This window comes from Protopterus annectens, chromosome 10.part0, assembly GCF_019279795.1.
Source record: "Protopterus annectens isolate FY-2018-M chromosome 10.part0, PAN1.0, whole genome shotgun sequence".
In the NCBI taxonomy this organism is placed as follows: Eukaryota; Metazoa; Chordata; order Ceratodontiformes; family Protopteridae; genus Protopterus; species Protopterus annectens.
The window spans coordinates 713,588,600-713,607,053 of NC_056744.1; the positions used below are offsets into that span (position 1 = coordinate 713,588,600).

The 18,454-nt window shown below is 41.8% G+C and overlaps 1 protein-coding gene across 1 annotated transcript in view; it reads left to right on the forward strand.

Annotated features, from left to right (window-relative positions):
- PATJ (PATJ crumbs cell polarity complex component) overlaps nt 1–18,454 on the forward strand; it is a gene marked incomplete in the record, with an annotated part of 2,990,875 nt that overhangs the window by 185,988 nt on the left and 2,786,433 nt on the right.

Genomic DNA, 18,454 nt, shown 5'->3' on the forward strand with positions numbered 1-18,454 from the left:
CCTTGAACCAGGTCTCAGTCACTGCACAGATATCAATGTTCTCCATTTTAAGCAGTGCCTCGAGTGAGTGCATTTTGAGATTTAGACTTTTAGCATTGAGTAGCATTACCCTCAGTTTTTGCTTGCCTGTTCCTGTTTTGGTGGTGAATTTGTTATTTGAACCCTGCCTAAAAAAGGCACTATAGGGGCAGCAAGAGACTTAGCCAGTATCCGGAATCCCAGGGGTGACAGGTTCAGGCCATCTGTGGTAAAGCATTGTGGTCTGTTGACCATGTCATCCCAAGCAGACAGATACTGGATCCCGTTAGAATGACACCAGAAGCTTAGCCAATTGTTGAAGTCAATCATTTTGTCCTTGTACTGCGGTATCATTCTGAGCGATGACAGAATGCTACTCAGGGTTAGGGACATACCTGCCTGGGCTACAAGATTGGAGAGCTCTTCCATGTCTCTTTTCATGTAGTCCAGGGAGGTACATCTCAGGTCATTCACACCAACATGGACAATGACAGAGTCATATTTGTACTTGTTGTGGAATGACCTGAGTGCATGGGTTATGTGGCGGATCCTGGTACCCGACAGGCAGCTGACAGTAACCTTCTCCTTGTTTAGCCTGGTGAGTGGGATATCAGTGTGCCTGACTATAGAATCATCTATGACTAGTGTGTTGGGTACGTTGTTTTGCCTTATTGGCTGTGGTTGAGTGGCACACTGAGTCTGTGGGCTGTGTGTCATTTGGGTTGTGTTGGGGGATGGAGGTTGCTTGCGTTTCTGCTTTGGAGGTCTCTGTTGCTTAGACAGATTTTTATTGAAAGCTTCCGCGAATGTTTTTATGTTACTATGTGTGGATTTTGGTGGTGTAGATTTAGTGAGACTATGTGATGAGTGTGGTGTGGTGCAAATGTTTACCTTCTCCTCATGATTGTCAAGTTCAGTCTTGGTTGGAGAGAGCTTTACCTCCAGTTTGGCTAGATAAGTGCATCTCTCACAGGTTGTAGTCTTGGGTGGTAGGAGGGGAGGGTTGTCTGTGTACATGAGAAAATTTCTATATCGCCTCAAGATGCCCAGATTCATCACATAGACAGGAGAGAACACTGGGAGCTTGACCTTGGACATGCCTGAATAAAAAAACTATTTCCTCTAGATAAGTGAGGAAAGTGAGTACAAGAGCTGTTTTTCTCTAAGCCAGTGAGAAAAGTAAATACAAAAACTGTTTTTTCTAGGTAATGAGGAAGATTGAGTGCTATAGTAATTAGTAGCTTATTTAGTGCTTACAAGTTCTGAACAAGTGCCGAGCATGAATAAGCAAATTTAAGTGCTAAAACTAAGAATCTGTATCTGCACTAGACGAGTTACAGGACAGAAACAAGTGCAAATGCAGGCTTTCAAATCAGAAAGTTGAGAGAGATGGAAGATTGCCCAAACGGTCAATAACTACAATTTCTGGGCCAGAACCACTCCTTATGTGATAGACAGGTTACCTAGTGCTTACCACTCCCACTGATAAGCTAGAAGGCTTCCCTCCAACACAGAAAGGCTTGGGGGGCTCAGAAGCTTACATACAGTACCGGATACAGCAGATCTGTATCTGGAACACTAGTTACAGGAAAGGTAGGAAACAGGCTTAGAGTTTGTTTTTTTTTTTTTGACAGAAAAGTAGTAAAAACAATTCACATGCAGTGCAAGCTAGCACACTTGAGTATGCAGCAATATTAGGCCAAACACAGTTTAAAAAATGCAATTAAATTAAAAAGGACTAAAAGCAAGTGCAGAAAGAGTTTATTAGGTAGAATGTGTTAAAGAGATGGGACTAGGGGAGTGTCCGAGATCCAATCTACAGTGGGGCGGGCAAATGCAAAAGCCACCAAATTTAAACTACAAACCAAAAATAGGGAGGGCGGATGGGACAAAACAGTTTCAACAGAGATCTAAGCAACAACTAACAGTACAAACTTTAAAACCAAAAAAATATACTCAGCTCTGTATATTTGCTGATCAGTCTCTTGGTAGTAACTACCTTACTACCTGAATCCCATATGTTACCACCAAGGGTGGACTGTATACAAGTGGTCACGTCATGATTTATAGATTTGTCAATATTTTTCGATCCATCATGGTGGGATGTAACAGTTATTGGTATGAGGTTCTCTTCATCCTGCCCAATAACACCATTACTGTTGCCTATCTTAGGGATGTACTTTGTCTTTTGGGACAGTTGAACAAAAATGAAAATTGTTGACATCTCTATCCATTTTCTTAGTTCTTATATGTATCAATTTCTTTTCATACAAAATGACTGTGTATAAGTTCCATTAATTTTTGATCTAGAGCTTGCTCAGGCGAAGAACTGTAGAAAATACTCTGATGGGTCCTTATGCTTGCCATTAAGTTTTCGTCCTCAATTCTAAAAAATGCATTCAGTATTTTCATATAACCAAAATTGGTATCCATATTCAATTGTTGCCATAATTTGAGCAATTCCAGATGATGTTCACCATAGCTGGGCATATTTAATACCGCTGAACCCCATGGTACGATTTGTAATTTAAGACATGCCTCAAAGTGCAACCTTTGCGTCTGATATCTTTTTAATTTGAACAGTTCATCTTCCAAGGTATGCACCTCTTTTCTAAAACTATGAAAGTCTGTATTAGATGAACCTTCATCTTCTTTATTAACCACAGCTGTGGATTATCAGTAGTTTCCAACTCCATCCACTTAGAAACTCTTTGCTCACAGTCTGTTTTATATCCTGATACCTCTTGGACGTCATCACCTCTCTGAATGTCAGGAAATGCATCAAGGTGTAAACTCCATGGGTTATAATCCAAGTCAGTAATATCAGTCCCCTCAACCATGCCCCAAGGCTGATGTACTAGACAACTATAAATCCAAATGCAAAAAAACACCAGCAGCTGAGATGAATGGACTGCTTATTACAAAAAGAGTTAATACGAAAAAGACTATACAGTAAGCTGTCCGACACATGGACAGGGTAAAATAAAATGTTTTTTATTTTACGCAGACTCTGTAAACGCTTTCATGAGTGCATTGTTCGCTTCTGCAGACCAAACCAGACATTCTACAAATGTACATCTTTTAAAGTCATTCAAAAACTGAACCACCAATCAGATGATTCATTTAAAACACTTAGCACTATGTGTAACAATGTAACTACTGCATATACAGGAGCCTCTTAAAGGTGCCCTCTTTAAATAATACAATAATTTACAAATAAAACAATAAAAACATCTTCACTACATAAAAAATCAAAATCTAAACGGTAAGGAAATACATTATAATATATCAAAAACAGATAGAGAATATCTACTATCTACAAAAATACATCTGGCAGCACATATGTATGTGAAAACCCATACCTGCGCATAACAAAGTTACAAAGACAATATACCCTAAAAATGTATGTTCATTCATGAATGTAGAATTTAGAAGTACTATTGCTCAACCTTATTTTTTTAAAACATTCTACTTAATGTCAGAGAGATGCATCAGTTAGGTCGAATCAGGTGAAATGTTCCCTATTTTACACCAGTGATATTAAATGTATAAGGGAAGTGTGTGCTTGTCACTGACTAGAAAATAAGAAAAATTGTGGGTGCTAAACCCTAATTTAGGTATAAGAACAAGAATTAGTCAGGCTGCTATTATGTGGATACAAAGATGATTTCGGTAGGTCTACCATATGTAGGGGAGTTATATACATCCTTGTGGGGCACGTGTTTTTTGCCAGTTTATAGACACCATTTGGGAGTTTAAACATCCAGTTACAGGGGAAAGTATACTTTTTTAAATATTTCTGCTAACTGTAATGGCACTAACATTGTCTGTTTGGCCCATTGTGTACTCTCTGTTGTTCATTTTACATAAGAAAGACCAATAGGCATCTCAGAGATAGAATCAGGGAGCATTTATATAGCACCAAGGGACAGAATGTGAGTAATGCATTAGCAAAACATGTAGTTAATACTACTATTCACCACACTTTTAAGTTTATGGTGATTGACCATATTGTACAGAGTCAGTGCCTTGGAGACGTACGTAACTGTACTGAGTTGTCTGAAATTAAATGGATAATTCGGCTACATACTGATGGTGAATTGGGTCTGAATGGACATATTCCACTGAGACCCATATTGAAAGCAAGACCATTATTTAAATGATTTTTATCAATATATTTTTTACCTTTTTTTTTTCTACAGTACTTTATTATTTACACTTATGTCTCAGTATTTTTAGTATATTTAGTTTTATATCCACTATATCATTTTTTAGTAGATTAGCGAACAAAGCTCCAAACCTTCAAGCCTGGTTACACTATAATAAACCAGATATCTTAGGCATATCTGAAACCTGGTTAAAACCACATATAAAAGATGTGGAGATAATTCCTGCCAACTACTCCATTATCAGAGCAGACAGAACCCAGCGAAAAGGAGGTGGTGTAGCTCTACTATAATCATCCTCCCTATCCATTACTCCTTACAATAAAGTTATTCCTCAATTCAACAATGCAGAATTAATAATAGGCCTACTTCGATTAAATAAACACAAAAATATATGCATAGCCTCGCTCTACATTCCCCCAGGTGACAATATCCCCACACTGGAAGATATCCTCTCCTGGTTCTCTTCCAATATTTCTAACGAAACCATCATCATGGGAGACACTAACATCAATTGGTCTACCATTCAATCCCATACCCCCTCCATTAACATCAACCTGTATAACTTCACTCAACTCATCAACTCCACTACTAGGCCCTCTAAAGACTTCTCTTCTGGCAGTACTTCAGATTGGATATTAGTCTCTCACCCCCACAATTACCCTGATAGTGGAATTCTTCCTGACTCCCTAAGCGACCACCTTCCCATCTTTGCCACACGCCTCTCTTCTTCCCTACAAGTTTCTCATAACTACATCACTTTCAGAGACCAAAAAAACTTCAACCCAGAAGCCTTCTCTAACTCCCTAAAATGCCTTAACTGGTACCCACTAAAACTCTTCCCCTGGAAAGTGCTATCACTCACTTTAATTCCACTTTCTTAAACCTGTTAGATACACATGCTCCCTTAAAACCAGAAGAATAAAACAAAACTACCCCTTGGCTAACCAAAAATACACTAACAACCATGCGACTAAGAGATAAAGCCTGGGCACGCTATCTGAAGCACAAATCTCCCACTACTCTTAATGACTACAAAACTCTTCGTAACTCAGTAAAAAAGCTTATCACTGCAGACCGACACAACTATTACTCTTCTCTTCAAAGTAAATACAAAAACGACCCAAAACTTCTGGAGGTATAACCTCTCTTAAAACCAGTACAACTGAAAACCCAAACCCCAACCCAAGCGTACAAGACAATGACCTTGCCACCGAGTTTAACTCCTTTTTCACTGACTGCATTTCCAAACTAACCTCTTCCTTCTCCTCCAACCATCCACCTCCAACTTCCCCCCCCTACTTCCCCCCCTGCTCCACTCTGTCATCCTACTACCTCCTAACCACTTAAATTCTCCCTGGAACCAATCCCTACTTCCACTATCAAAAAACTCCTGAAAAAGCTAAAACCTTGCACTAATGCCCCCGATAACATCCCCTCACACTTCCTCAGTATAGCTGCAGATGCTATCGCCCTGCCAATTAGTATCCTAATCAACCGCTCCATCCAAGAAAGTCACGTTCCTCAAATCTGGAAAAAGGCTGATATAATTCCCTGCCATAAAGGAGGAAATAATACTAGCATTACCAACTTCTGCCCCATTGCTATCCTCTCTCCTATTTCAAAAATTCTAGAGAAATGTATTCACCTTCAACTCCTTCCCTACTTACTAGACAAGAACCTACTAACTTCTACTCAACACGGCTTCCGTCCCAATCACAGCACTATGACAGCTCTCCTATCATTCCTCGAAAATGTGAACAAGGCTGGAGACTCTGGCCTCACTGTATCTACCATTCTACTTGATCTCTCCAAAGCTTTTGACACGATCTCCCATAACTTACTTCTAACTAAACTCTCCAAGCTAAACCTTTCACCTTCTGCTCTAAATTGGTTCACCAGCTATCTCTCAGACTGGCATCAAGCTGTTAAGTGGAAAAAATCCATCTCCTCTTTCCTTAAGAGCCCTACAGGTGTTCCACAAGGTTCCATATTATGACCCCTTCTCTTTAATATCTTTGTAAATGACTACTATCACTCTATCCCCTATGCTAACATCATCCAATATGCAGATGATTCTACAATCATCTGTGCTTCATCTTCCATTCCAACTCTCCAAAAGCTGACTCAAGATGCCTTCTCCACCACAGAACAGTGGATGAAAGACAACCATCTTGCACTTAATGCAGCTAAATCAAAACTAATGATATTCACCCCCCTCTAAAACCAACACACTGGATCAACAACCATTCTCCATCACCAGTCAAAATAATAACCCACTTGAACTTGTAACTGAAGCCAAGCTTCTAGGAGTCCAAATTGATAATAACCTTACTTTCAAGTCCCATCTACTACAAAACATTAAAAAACCCACCAAAAACTAGGCCTGCTGTATCGTCACAAACAATTCCTCTCACCTACTACCAAACTCGCTCTCTCTACCACATTTCTCTTACCCTCCCTCCTTTATGGTGCCCCTCTTTTAACTAATCTACAATCATCTCTCAAAACAAAACTTTCAACCTGTTATAATAAAATAGCCAAATTTGCCACTAGCAATAAATCTTCAACCCATCACTGTGTACCACTCCACAAACTAAATTGGCTTGAACTTTCCAACTACCTCTCCTACACTCAACTAACATATGCACACAAACTCATTTTTCAACCATCCCTCTGTCCCTCCCTGTCCACTACCTTTAAAATTCACCATACTCAAAGACTTCGTAGATCTACTAATCAAAACATAATAGAAGTCTATAGACCCCATCGCCCCCCAGGACAAAACCTCCTCTCCTTTTCACTAGCACGCCTATGGAACTCCCTCCCACCCTCCATTGTACCATCACTAGCCTTCCTACCTTTAAAAATCACTCCACTCCTACCTATCATCCACATGGGAATGCTCCTGCTCCTACCTACATAATATTTCTATACTCTCTACTGTATTCCCCCTTTTACTCTCTCTACCTCAGACAGTAATCTATTCCTTAATAGTTCCTATCCTCCTGAAAGCCTTATGCACCTATCTACTCACTTCCTTATCCTTGTGCCTATGATATAATTTGATTTCAACTTTAATATGTTTTATTATTTGATTGTATTAATGCTTAACTTTACTCATTGTAATCACTGTTCCTCGTGATGTAATGTACAATAATTTGGATGTAAATCTCTATAATATGTAAACTGCATATAACTCTCTATAATATGTAATCTGTAATGGAGCTTTTCTCCCCAGGACTCCATTGAAAACGGGTTCTCTTGGCCCAATTGACTATCCTGGTTAACCAACAGCAAATACATAAATAAATAAAATCACGGTTAGGCAGTTTCATGTTAGTTTTCATTTTCTTCATCATATATATTTTATTTATATATTTTTGCTTTTTACGCATGTATGTTTTTATTTAAGGTGTCTTCATATGTCTGACACTAATATGTTTTTTAGTTTTACATTTCAGTTGTTAGAGCTTTGTTGATGTGACATCACATGATTGTATAGTTACGTTCTCTAGTACTTTTAGTGCTGGTTCCAGCTATATAAGCTGTCATGTCATTCTTGTTTTGTTATTTTGTTTTGCTATTTTTATTTAGTTGTTCTGTTAGAAGCTGCTGTATTTTCTTGTGAGACAGTTTTATGTTGAGGATTTGTCATGCATTTTTTGTGTGTGTGTGTGTGTGTGTATATATATATATATATATATATATATATAAATATATAAATATATATATATATATATATATATATATAAATAAATATATATATAATGTACTTAGGTGTACATGTTTTCTTACATTTATTTTCCTGAACGAACATACATTTTTGGGTAAATTGTCTTTATAGCTTTGTTATGCTTAGGTATGGGTTTTCATATACATATGTGCTGCCCGATGCATCTTTGTAGATAGTAGATATTCTCTATCCGTTTTTGAAATATTTATAATGTATTTCCTTAGCATTTAGATTTTGATTTTTTATGTATTGAAGATGTTTTTATTATGTGGTTTGTTCGTAAATTATTGTATTATTTAGAGAGGGTGCCTTTAAGAGACTCCTCTATACGCAATCATCTGATTTGTGGTTCAATTTTTGAATGACTTTAAAAATGTATGTTTGTAGAATGTCTGCTTTGTTCTGAAGACGCGAGCAATGTACTTGTGAAAGCGCTTACCGAGTCTTTATAAAATAAAAAATATTTTATTTTACCCTGGTCATGTGTCAGGCAGCTTACCGAATAGTCTTTTTTTGTATTAATTCTAGGAACATCCCTAGCAAGACTCCACATGAAAAACATTCAGTGGTATCTAAAATCTCTTTGGTCGCTGCATCAAAATCCTTTGTCTTTTCAAATTCCAAGTGCTAGGGTTTGTCAGAAGAGAGATCACTTGGTAGAGACAGCATATTTCCCTAAATCCAAGTCTTCCGTTCTCCCTCCCAGCTCCAAAACAGCCAGTTACTCCAGACACCTCAGACTTTGCTTGGAAACAGTTTCAGGTAGGATAAAAGTGCAAGGTGCATGGGACACCAAGGACAGATGCAGGCACGTATGTATAAAAGAGATGCTTGCCTGGATCAGGGCACTCAGCTTTCTATCTTTGGTCCCTCAGACCTCTTCAAGTCTTTACAGACAATACCACAGCCATGTGGTACACCAGTAAGCAAGGGGCAACCAGGTCATATCCCCTTTGTAGATTATCCATGTTACCTTGGAATACAGCTTCACAGCACAGTTTCATTTTACAGGCATCCTAGATTCCGTCAGAGCAAAATTGTATGGCAGACAAGCTGAGCAGGACAAGAGCAGACCCTCTGGAATGGAAACTAGATTGGGGGTCTCCCAATATTTGATCCATTTGTGGGAGTTTCTCAAGTAGACCTATTTGCCTCCTTTCTGAACAATCAGCTGGCAAGATTCTGCTCCAGGTCTCCAATTAAGGAGGCCTGGAGGATGGATGCATTTTCTTTTCCTTGGACAAGAATGTAACTGTAGGTACGTCTGAAGAATCAGAAGGAATCCCCCAAGATCATTGGGGTGACTGCCTTCTGGCACAGGCAGCAATGGTTGTCCTTTCTTTTGGAAATGACAGTGGGCAGTTCCCACTAGCTTCCTCACAGAATGGATCTACTTGCACAAAATCCGCACCCCAGTCAAATACAGCTGACGGCCTGGATGATGGGATCTCAATTCCTTTTAAGCACCTGTTTACTGAGGATGTACAGTAGGTATTAATGGAGGAAAGAAAGCCTGCTACTAGAAAGTCATATATTGGCAAGTAGAAAAAGTTTTCTAGTTGGTGCCAACAACATAACTAGCACCCATTCAGGCCTAGTTGTTCTGTGTTATCCCAGTATTTGTGTGAGTTATTATCCAGTGGCCTTCATTACTCTTCCATCAGGGTTCAGCTTTTGGCCATTTCAACATGTCTGTCCATGGATCCCCATCTTTCAATGCATTCCCATGTCAAAATATCTTTGAAAGGTGTTTTGCATAAGGGACCTCCAAGAAAACATGTGACCTTAATTTTGTATTGGGGAAGTTAACACTTGCTCCAGTTGAACCAGCTAATCTGACTGACTTGAGTTTCTTAATATGCAAAACAGCTTTATCAGTTGCTCTGAGCTCTGCAAAAGAGTGTCTGGAGTTGAAAGCTTGTATTGCGAGTCAACCCTATCTCATTTTCCACAAAGACAGGGTTTCTTTGAGTACTAATCCATCTTTTATGCCTAAAGCAGTATCTGTGTTTAGTTTAAGCCAAACTATCTGTCTCCCCATTTCCTATCCAGAACCTAAAAGTGAGAGATAAAGGATACTCCATACCTTGCATGTCCATAGACAACTCTGGTACGGTCTTGAAACAACTGAAACTTTTAAATCTTCTTTTTTCAATCCTTCAATCTGATGATGTTAATCTTCTTTCCATTCATCACTGATGGGTTTGGCTCCTAGCCCTTGGAACAAAGTCAGCCTTTTTACCAAGCTCGCACCAGCCAAAAAACTCATGAGCTAAGTGTCTACCCAGAATGCCCTTCTCCCTGTTACCCCAGATCTCGTTTGCCTGTAGCCATAAAGCCAAGTTTCAGCTGAGCTCTCAGCTAAGTCAAACTTTTTTGATATTTGTGTGAAAAATTTTGGATATCTTTATATTTTTTAAGCGATTAGTAGTTCCATTGTCTTTTCTTCTGTTTAACCTTTTTTTTCCTCGCTACCCATTATTACTGTTGGTAAACTTTCAAGTACCATTGTTGGTACAGCCTTTCCTCCCTTACCCTTGTGGTATTTCTTAATACCATAGTTGGTATTGTCTTTCCTGTTTAAACTATTAGCTTTGTCTTGTATTCAGGTGCTTCCCTTCTTTTCTCTACATACCAGTGTATCTTTATTGATGTGACTTTTTTGAAAGGAGTTGACTTTATTCTAGTTGGATTATACAGTTGGTCTGTGGTGTCTTTTATATCAAAATGTCGGATAAGAAGGGTACTTCAGGTTTTAAGCATTGTACTTCATGTAAGGGCAAGTTTCCTAATAGTGATTCTCATGATGACTGTGTATACTGTTTGGGAGTGCCCCACCTTTCATTGCAGCCTCTGTGTGACATTTGTCAGAGTTTGTCAACACACTCTTAATGAATGCAAAAATAAACTCATTCTGAAAGGGTTACTCAAATCTCCCTTCTCAGAGGCCATTTCTGCAATGGAAGTCTCAACCCCTCCTACCAAGGACAAAAAGAGATCCCACTCTTTTCCTTCTTCACCATCAGGTGATCAGAGCAAGCCTGGGAAATCAAAGGTCCCAAAGTTATCTTCAGAGCATAAATCCACCTCTACGGCTCCATCTTCCTTGGCTCCGACCATCTCGAAACCTTCAATACCAGTCCCTGTTTCGGCACCGGTCCTGCCTCCAGCACCGATCATAGACCTTGCTTCGCCTATTTCGACTTCAGCACCTGTGGCCACTTAGGCGCAGGGCACACCTTCAACTACTCCATTAACTTCCATTTTGGAACCGACCATTTCGGCTCTGAGTGCCACTTCGGCACCGAGCATTGTACTGACCTCACTGGATTTGACCCCTTTATTTCCGGTCTTGAAACTAGACACTTCGGTGTCAGCAGACCTTGCACCATGGACCCGATACTCCCCTTCCATAGATCCTTTTCTGGGCCAAGCATATAGCCCCTTCATTGAATGTCCTGACTCCCCATCCGGAGTATCCACTAGATCCATCATGAACCTGTCGGAACACGATGTGGTGCATCTAGTAGACCATCTCTTGTTAGCCAAGGGGATCCCCTCTCTTTCTAAGACCCATCCACCTGCAGGACTTGGGTTGTGTTATCCACGGGCTGCATCTTACACTCCTTCTTTGACCATCTTGGTTCTGAAGCCTTCTTCTCTGACATCCTTCTTAGAACCCATCACCTCGGCATCTACGGTGCATCTCACTCCAGCTCCGAGTTTGTCCCTTTGGTCTTTGGTTCCCGCTGAACCGGTCCTTCCTCAATCTGGGGATTGGGGGACAGGCATGTCAGCCTGTGGTACAGAGCCACCTCCCTCCTTGGTTCCATACACTGCTCTGATAGCTGCGTCCATGCCGATCCTGCTTGAGGCTCCATCCGTGGGGGCAGGTTTGTCGGAGCGGGGTGTGATCCCGGTCCCGAGGTTGTCTTTCTCGGTTCTCGGCTCCCATCCTTCTTCAGGCGGGCCTGTCTTCCATGCAATAGAGAGGGCTCTTGCTTCTGGCACTCCTTAGATGTTGGAACCCCAGTTTTCACCTCTTGAGCCACAGCTGTCACAGACCACCCCACCAGGATACTGGGCAGAGAAGCCACAGGACACCCCTGTTCAGGGTCCCCGATGTTCCGAGTCCTACTCAGACACTCCCACTGAGGAGCCCCCCCTCGAAAGAAGACATGCAAGAGGAAGCACATGGACTCGCCCGAGGAGTCCTTAACAGAAGACACAAATTACGATGATGGTGAAGGGTCCCCACTGTCACCTCCCGATGATGATTCAGAGACATCATCGAAATATTGAAGCAGAGAGGTGACTGGAAGCCCTCCAACCCTTTGTCTGAGGAGTCCACGTTCCTGCAGGCTTTTCGCCCCTGGCCTTCTACTTCTTGAGTGACCCCACCTGACTATGAGCTCATCCAGCTCATTGTGCAACGCATGTGTAAGAACCCTGATTCCATTGAGGCGATCCGTCAGAGACCAGACAAAGATCTTTCCCCTCCTGAGGAGAACCTGCATTGGTCCAAAGGGTTACCAGTTGATGCTATGGTGGTGGCGGCGGCGGCGGCCACAAAAAAGGACTTGGCTGAGGAAAGTCCCACCGTCCACCTGCCCAGCAGGGAGTCCAGGGTGGTGGACAGACTTGGGAAGCGTGTTTTTGCATTAGGGACCTTTGCTATACGGTCCCTGAATTATTTGGCACATTTTACAAGGCTCCAGTGGGACTTGATTTCCAAACTCTCTGGGATATTCGCAGGACAGTTGTCTGATGAGGTCAAGGACAAAGTGGCCTCACAGCTTGCAGCCCTGGAATCAATACCCAACTCATCCATGAGGTTGCTGTCACATGCGACTGAAAGGGCGGCTAGAGCAGCGGGTTCAGGCATTATGAGGTGTCATGCGTAGATGCCCATTTGTGACCTCGTGGATCCCTTCAAGTCTTTTCTGAATGCTCCCATTGAAGCTTCATCCCTTTTTGACTCCAAAGTGAAGGACATGCTAGCCAGGTGTGAGCAAGATGGAAAGACCCGGTCTGCCATAGGCCTACAGTTTTCCAACACTCAACGTACCTTTTCCAGGAATCAGAGGAGTGGAAAAATGTGACATAAGAAATCTTAGGGTCCTTTCCGTGCCACACATGGTGGTGATACACCCAGGGGCAGAGGGGGTAACAATTCTGGAAGATGCCTCTATCGAGGCAGAGGGGGTCCTCGTAACCAAGGCTCCAGGGATTCCTTTTCTGGACAGCCTTATCAGCACTCCTGAGGAGCAGCCTGATTGCTTACCTCTGGAAGCAATCGGGGATTGTTTCACTCTGCACCAAGCTGCCTGGCACTCTATCATCATCATCGATCACTGGGTGCAGAGTATCATCACCAGAGGTTAAACCATTCCCCTTTCTTGTCAGCCAAATTTTCCAAGAAAACTTCCCAAAGTTCCACCCAGTCAAAGGGAAGAAGCAGCTTCAGAGATTATAAAGCTTTCTCAAAAAAGAGTCATCCAACCAGTCCCACCAGACCAACTCGGATCTGAATTTTACTCTAGATTCTTTTTGGTGTCAAAAAAGACAGGGGACTGAAGACCCATTTTGGATCTCAGCAGCTTAAACAAGTCTGTCACCCAAACCAAATTCTGGATGGTCACGGTTCAGTCCATTCTTTCCCTTTTAAGAGAAGGTGATTGGATGTGCTGTATAGATCTCCTCTATGCGTATTACCACATCAAGATAGACAAACACTCCCGGAGTATGCTTCGCTTCTGGCTAGGAGCCAGTCATTACAAATTTCATGCCCTGCCGTTTGGTCTCTCTACAGCCCCCAGAGTGTTCACGAAATGCATGGTAGTGGTCACAGCTCACTGGAGACTACAAGGATTCTGGGTGTTTCCATATCTAGACGACTGGATCCTCACCGCCCCCACTGAGCATCTTCTGGTAACAGCACTACATTTTACTCTCTCTCTCTCTCTCTCTGGCAAAATTGTTGGGAATAGTGATACATTGGGAGAAATCAAACTTTACTCCTACACAACAAATAGAGTTCATTGGAGCAGTGTTCAATACTCAGTCCTGTCTAGTATCACTTCCATTTCGCAGACTCCACCGATTGAGACTTCACCTTCAAGTGATACTCTCTCAAATAAAAGTCTCAGCAAGAGAAGTTCTTCAGGCCCTAGGCTCTATGGCAGCTTCATTCCCAATAGTGCCTCTAGCAAAGCTACATATGCAGACCCTGCAATGGCTCCTTCTTTGTCAGTGGTTCCAAGCTATCACCCCCTTGGTTACCAGATTCGTATAACCAACTCCTGCTAACAAGACCTCTTTTGGTGGATGAGGACTGATGTAGAACTTTGGAGTCTCCCATTTCAATCCCCTCAGCCCACAGCCATTGTGACCATGGATGCTTCCATGATCGGGTGGGGGCGGGGGGGGGGGTCATTTCCAGGGAAAGACTGTCCAGTGCACATGGTCCACCTGCATATCAGTGAATTGAGAGCAATGCTGTTAGCGTTGCAGGCCTTTCATTCAGCTCTCCCTTCCGGGACAATTGCAATTCAGTCAGACAATGTGTCAGTTGTCTGGTATATCAACAAGCAAGGAGAAACCAAATCCTACCCCCAATGTTGAGAAGCAATGAGAATTTGGCAGTGGGCGATAGCTTCTGACTGCTTTCTGATAGCAACCCATATCCCAGGGAACTCCATCGTGATTGCGGACAAGCTGAGCAGATGCGTCCTCATGACTCACGGGTGGTCTCTCAACCCAGAAGTGGCGACAGAAATCTTCAGCTACTGGGGCCAGCCTTGCTGTGATCTTTTCACCTCCTCATTGAACAACAAGTGGAGCAGCTATTTTGCCCTACTTCCCCCAGAGGTGGAGTCATTGAGGGATGTTCTAATCCATGACGTAAATATTGTGGGAAGAAATAGCCAGGAAATTGTTATGGTTAGGCTTGTATAGGCCCTAGGGCCAATAGCCTAGTACCAACCCATGAACAACTGGCCCACGGGACTTCTTTATTCTGATCTTCCCATCTCCCTGATTCCACAATTTCTAAAAAAAAGCTCTTAAGTTGAGATACAAGGCAATCCTCATAGCCCCATTCTGGCTTCGCCAAGTTTTGGTTCCCCTTCCTTTGGCCTCACCTGGTACACCTGCCGTGGATTCTGGACCCTCTACCAGATCTGATCACTCACCCCCAAGAGTTGAGTCACCCAAATCTGTCCTGTCTCAAGCAGACAGCTTGGTTTCTCCACTTTCACTAGTCGCCAGGCAAGCCAATCTCTCCTTGCCTGTTCGAGACATCATTCTGGCCACTCATAAACCATCCACCAGGAGACTATATCAGGATAAATGGAAAAAGTCCTCCATCTGGTCGAAGTATAACATGCTAGACCCATATTCGGCTCCAGTAACTGCAGTGCTTCAATACTTGGCTACGTTTTTTGATAATGGAGCCTCTGACTCTACAGTGCGAGTGCATCTAGTGGCAATTTCTACAATGGTATAGATGGTATCCCTCTTATCTCTTTACGCCTTTGCAAAGCCTTCCTCAAGGGGACCTCTCATATCAGGCCTCCTGTTAGACAGCCCATGGAACCTTACTCTAGTCCTTCAATCTTTGACTCAAAAACCTTTTGAACCTGTGGTGAAGTGTGACCTAAAGTTTTTGTCTTGGAAATCCTTGTTCTTGGTAGCCATCACATCTTCCAGAAGAGTCTTGGAGCTGCAGGCATTGTGTACCAAGAGGCCTTATTTGGTATTTCATAAAGACAGAGTATCACTTCGGATGAATCCATCCTTCCTTCCCAAAGTTGTTTCTGAATTCTCCATTAACCAGACCATTGATTTACCAGTGTTTTTTCCTATGTTTGGCAATAGACAAGAGTACTGCCTTCACTCTCTAGTTGTACATAGCCAGCTGAGATTTTACCTAGACAGGACCAAACCTATTCATAAATAAGAACAGCGTTTCATCTCTTTTTCTGGACCCAAAGTAGGAGAGGCTATTACCAAGGTTACATTATCAAAATGGTTAAGGGACTGCATACATTTCATCTATTCCCTCAGTAATGAACCTATGCCAAAAGTTAAAGCTCACTCCACTACATCTATGGCAACATCTGTAGCTTTCCATTCCAGGGCTTCCAAGGATGACATCTGCACAGCAGCTACTTGGGCTAAGCCTCATACCTTTATCAATCATTACAAATTGGACGTGGTCTCCAGAGGGAGAGCTGCCTTTGGCTCAATGGTACTCAGGAATGTTCTTCCGTAAGGGCCACCCATGGACCTCAAGGTAGCTTGGGATTCTGTCCCATCAGTGATGAATGGAAAGATTAACAACATCAGATAAAGAAGTTATGTCTTACCATAATGTTCCATCTGTGTTGTTCATCTTCTTTCCTTCATCACTTCCCAGCCTCCTTCCCCCTCCAAAGGCTCCTGGGGAATGCTTTGGGTCGTGCCCCTAGGGCATTTGCGCAGAAGTGGCCTCTGCTTTACTTCTCTTTCTCTCGCAAACTCGATCTGAGGTAACAGGGAGACGGGCATTCTGGGTAGAGACTTAGCTCTAGAGTTTTTTGGCTGGCGCAAGCTTGGTAAAAAGACTGACGCAGTGCCAAGGGCTCTGAACCGAACCTATCAGTGATGAAGGAAAGAAGATGAACAACACAGATGGAACATTATGGTAAGACATGTCTTCTTTTTTCTTGTGAAGGTAAGAAGGGGGACAACCTTTGTCAAAATAGCTATTTCCAAATGGTCGTGTCAGTCATTTTGGTGTACTCACCACAACAAAACTATTCTAGGCAGTCAAGGCCCATTCTTCCAGGACCATGGCTTCTTCCATGGCTTTTGAAAAGGGTTTGATTCTAGAAGTATTCTAGAAGCAACAACTTTGTCCTGTATATGTATGTTTAAAAGGAATTACAAGCTTGGTTCCTTCTCTAGCTCAGGATCAGGCTTTGCTAAAACCATTTTCCAGTGGCTCCTGGACCATTCTCCTTCCACCTTCCCATATATAGTAAACTAGAGTAATCTACCCATATAGTTAAGGCTACTGCAGCAGTCATCAGTATGATGAAAATAGTACAGCTGCGTAAGGAAACTTGCTGTAACAGTAAATGTTAGAATGATTACTGTTGCAGTAGCTGCCCTCTCTCTCCATCCTGCTTGTATTTTGATGTGTTGTTTATGCCTGGGTGTGGATATCCATTTTTCCTGTTCCTAGCATTGTCCTCTCATGGCTCAGCCTCCCTCTCTCTGTTGTTATGAATGTTGTGAAAGGTTTGGTACCCAAACTTTTCTTTTTAGTCAGCTCTGCTCGAGCAGTGTGACTGATTGTATGTGTGGAGATGCCCTGAAGCTTTGGAAGCTAGCCAGCTGTTTAATCTTTTTTGCTATTCTGTCTTTTTCAGGATATAACCTATATTGCTAAAGGTTACTACAGCAGTGATCATTCAAACATCTACTGTTATGTGTAACAAAGCTGTACTTTCTGCTTGTATTGAATTTGCGACTTGGGTCATTTTTCGTTGGTACTAGACTATAGCACACAAGGTCATGAAAAAAGAATACTGAATTTAATCCATAAAATGTCATCTCCTAACATTAAAGACCACTAATCAAACTAAACCACACCAAGCAAGCAACTAAGCTTCAGCTTCTCAGTCTTATTTTTTTTTTTTGTTATATTACATAAATACAAAAGACCACTTGTCGGGTATCTTGCCCAACCATTTCTTAAAGACAGAGATGATCTCTTTGTACCTGCCTGGAATCGTAGGATCTCTGCAATCCAGTGCAGCTGTCAGCCATGTTTTTAACTTCAGTTACTTTTCATAATTCATACAGCACAGTAAAGGAAGCAAAAGTCATGTTATTCTCTTCTAGTCAAGTTAAGTAGGATTGTTTTCTTTTTCCTAATACAGTCTTGTACACTGATGGCTTATTGGGTGGTACTCCAAAGAGCTCTCCTATATCTTTTCTTGGTGCTCAGTACTCATTGCAGCTTTCTTTAGTGAGGGATGGGACTGTTCACATAATGCTGAAAACTGCTAGAGTTCTTCTTTCCACAAATGGTAGTAAGAACCAATTAAAATTAACAGTGGCTGTACAAAAGGAGATTCTTTTTCTGTAGAAGGATACCTCTGTGTATACATTGTAAAGACTTCTGATGAGCTGTTATTTTTTTTTAAATAATGTAATTGTAAAACTGCAAGAGCCACACATATAATCACCTTACTGCACTATCCCCTGACACTTGCATATGTTACAAGCAAATCTGGAGAGCCTTCTCTATCAGAAGAGTGCTAAAAATGGTAATGAGGCTCACTATAGTTTAAGTCCGTGCTACAATGCAGTGGCTAGATGTTGATGTAGAGTGGAATAACCCAGTGTGCCATACCCTCCACTGAATGGATTCAGCACTGTATAAACAAATGTGCGTCTTTTAAAATTTAAATCCACCACTTCATAAAGTTTTCCCAAGTGTGTTTTTTTTAAATCATTCTTCCATCATTGCTGGTTAGATTTT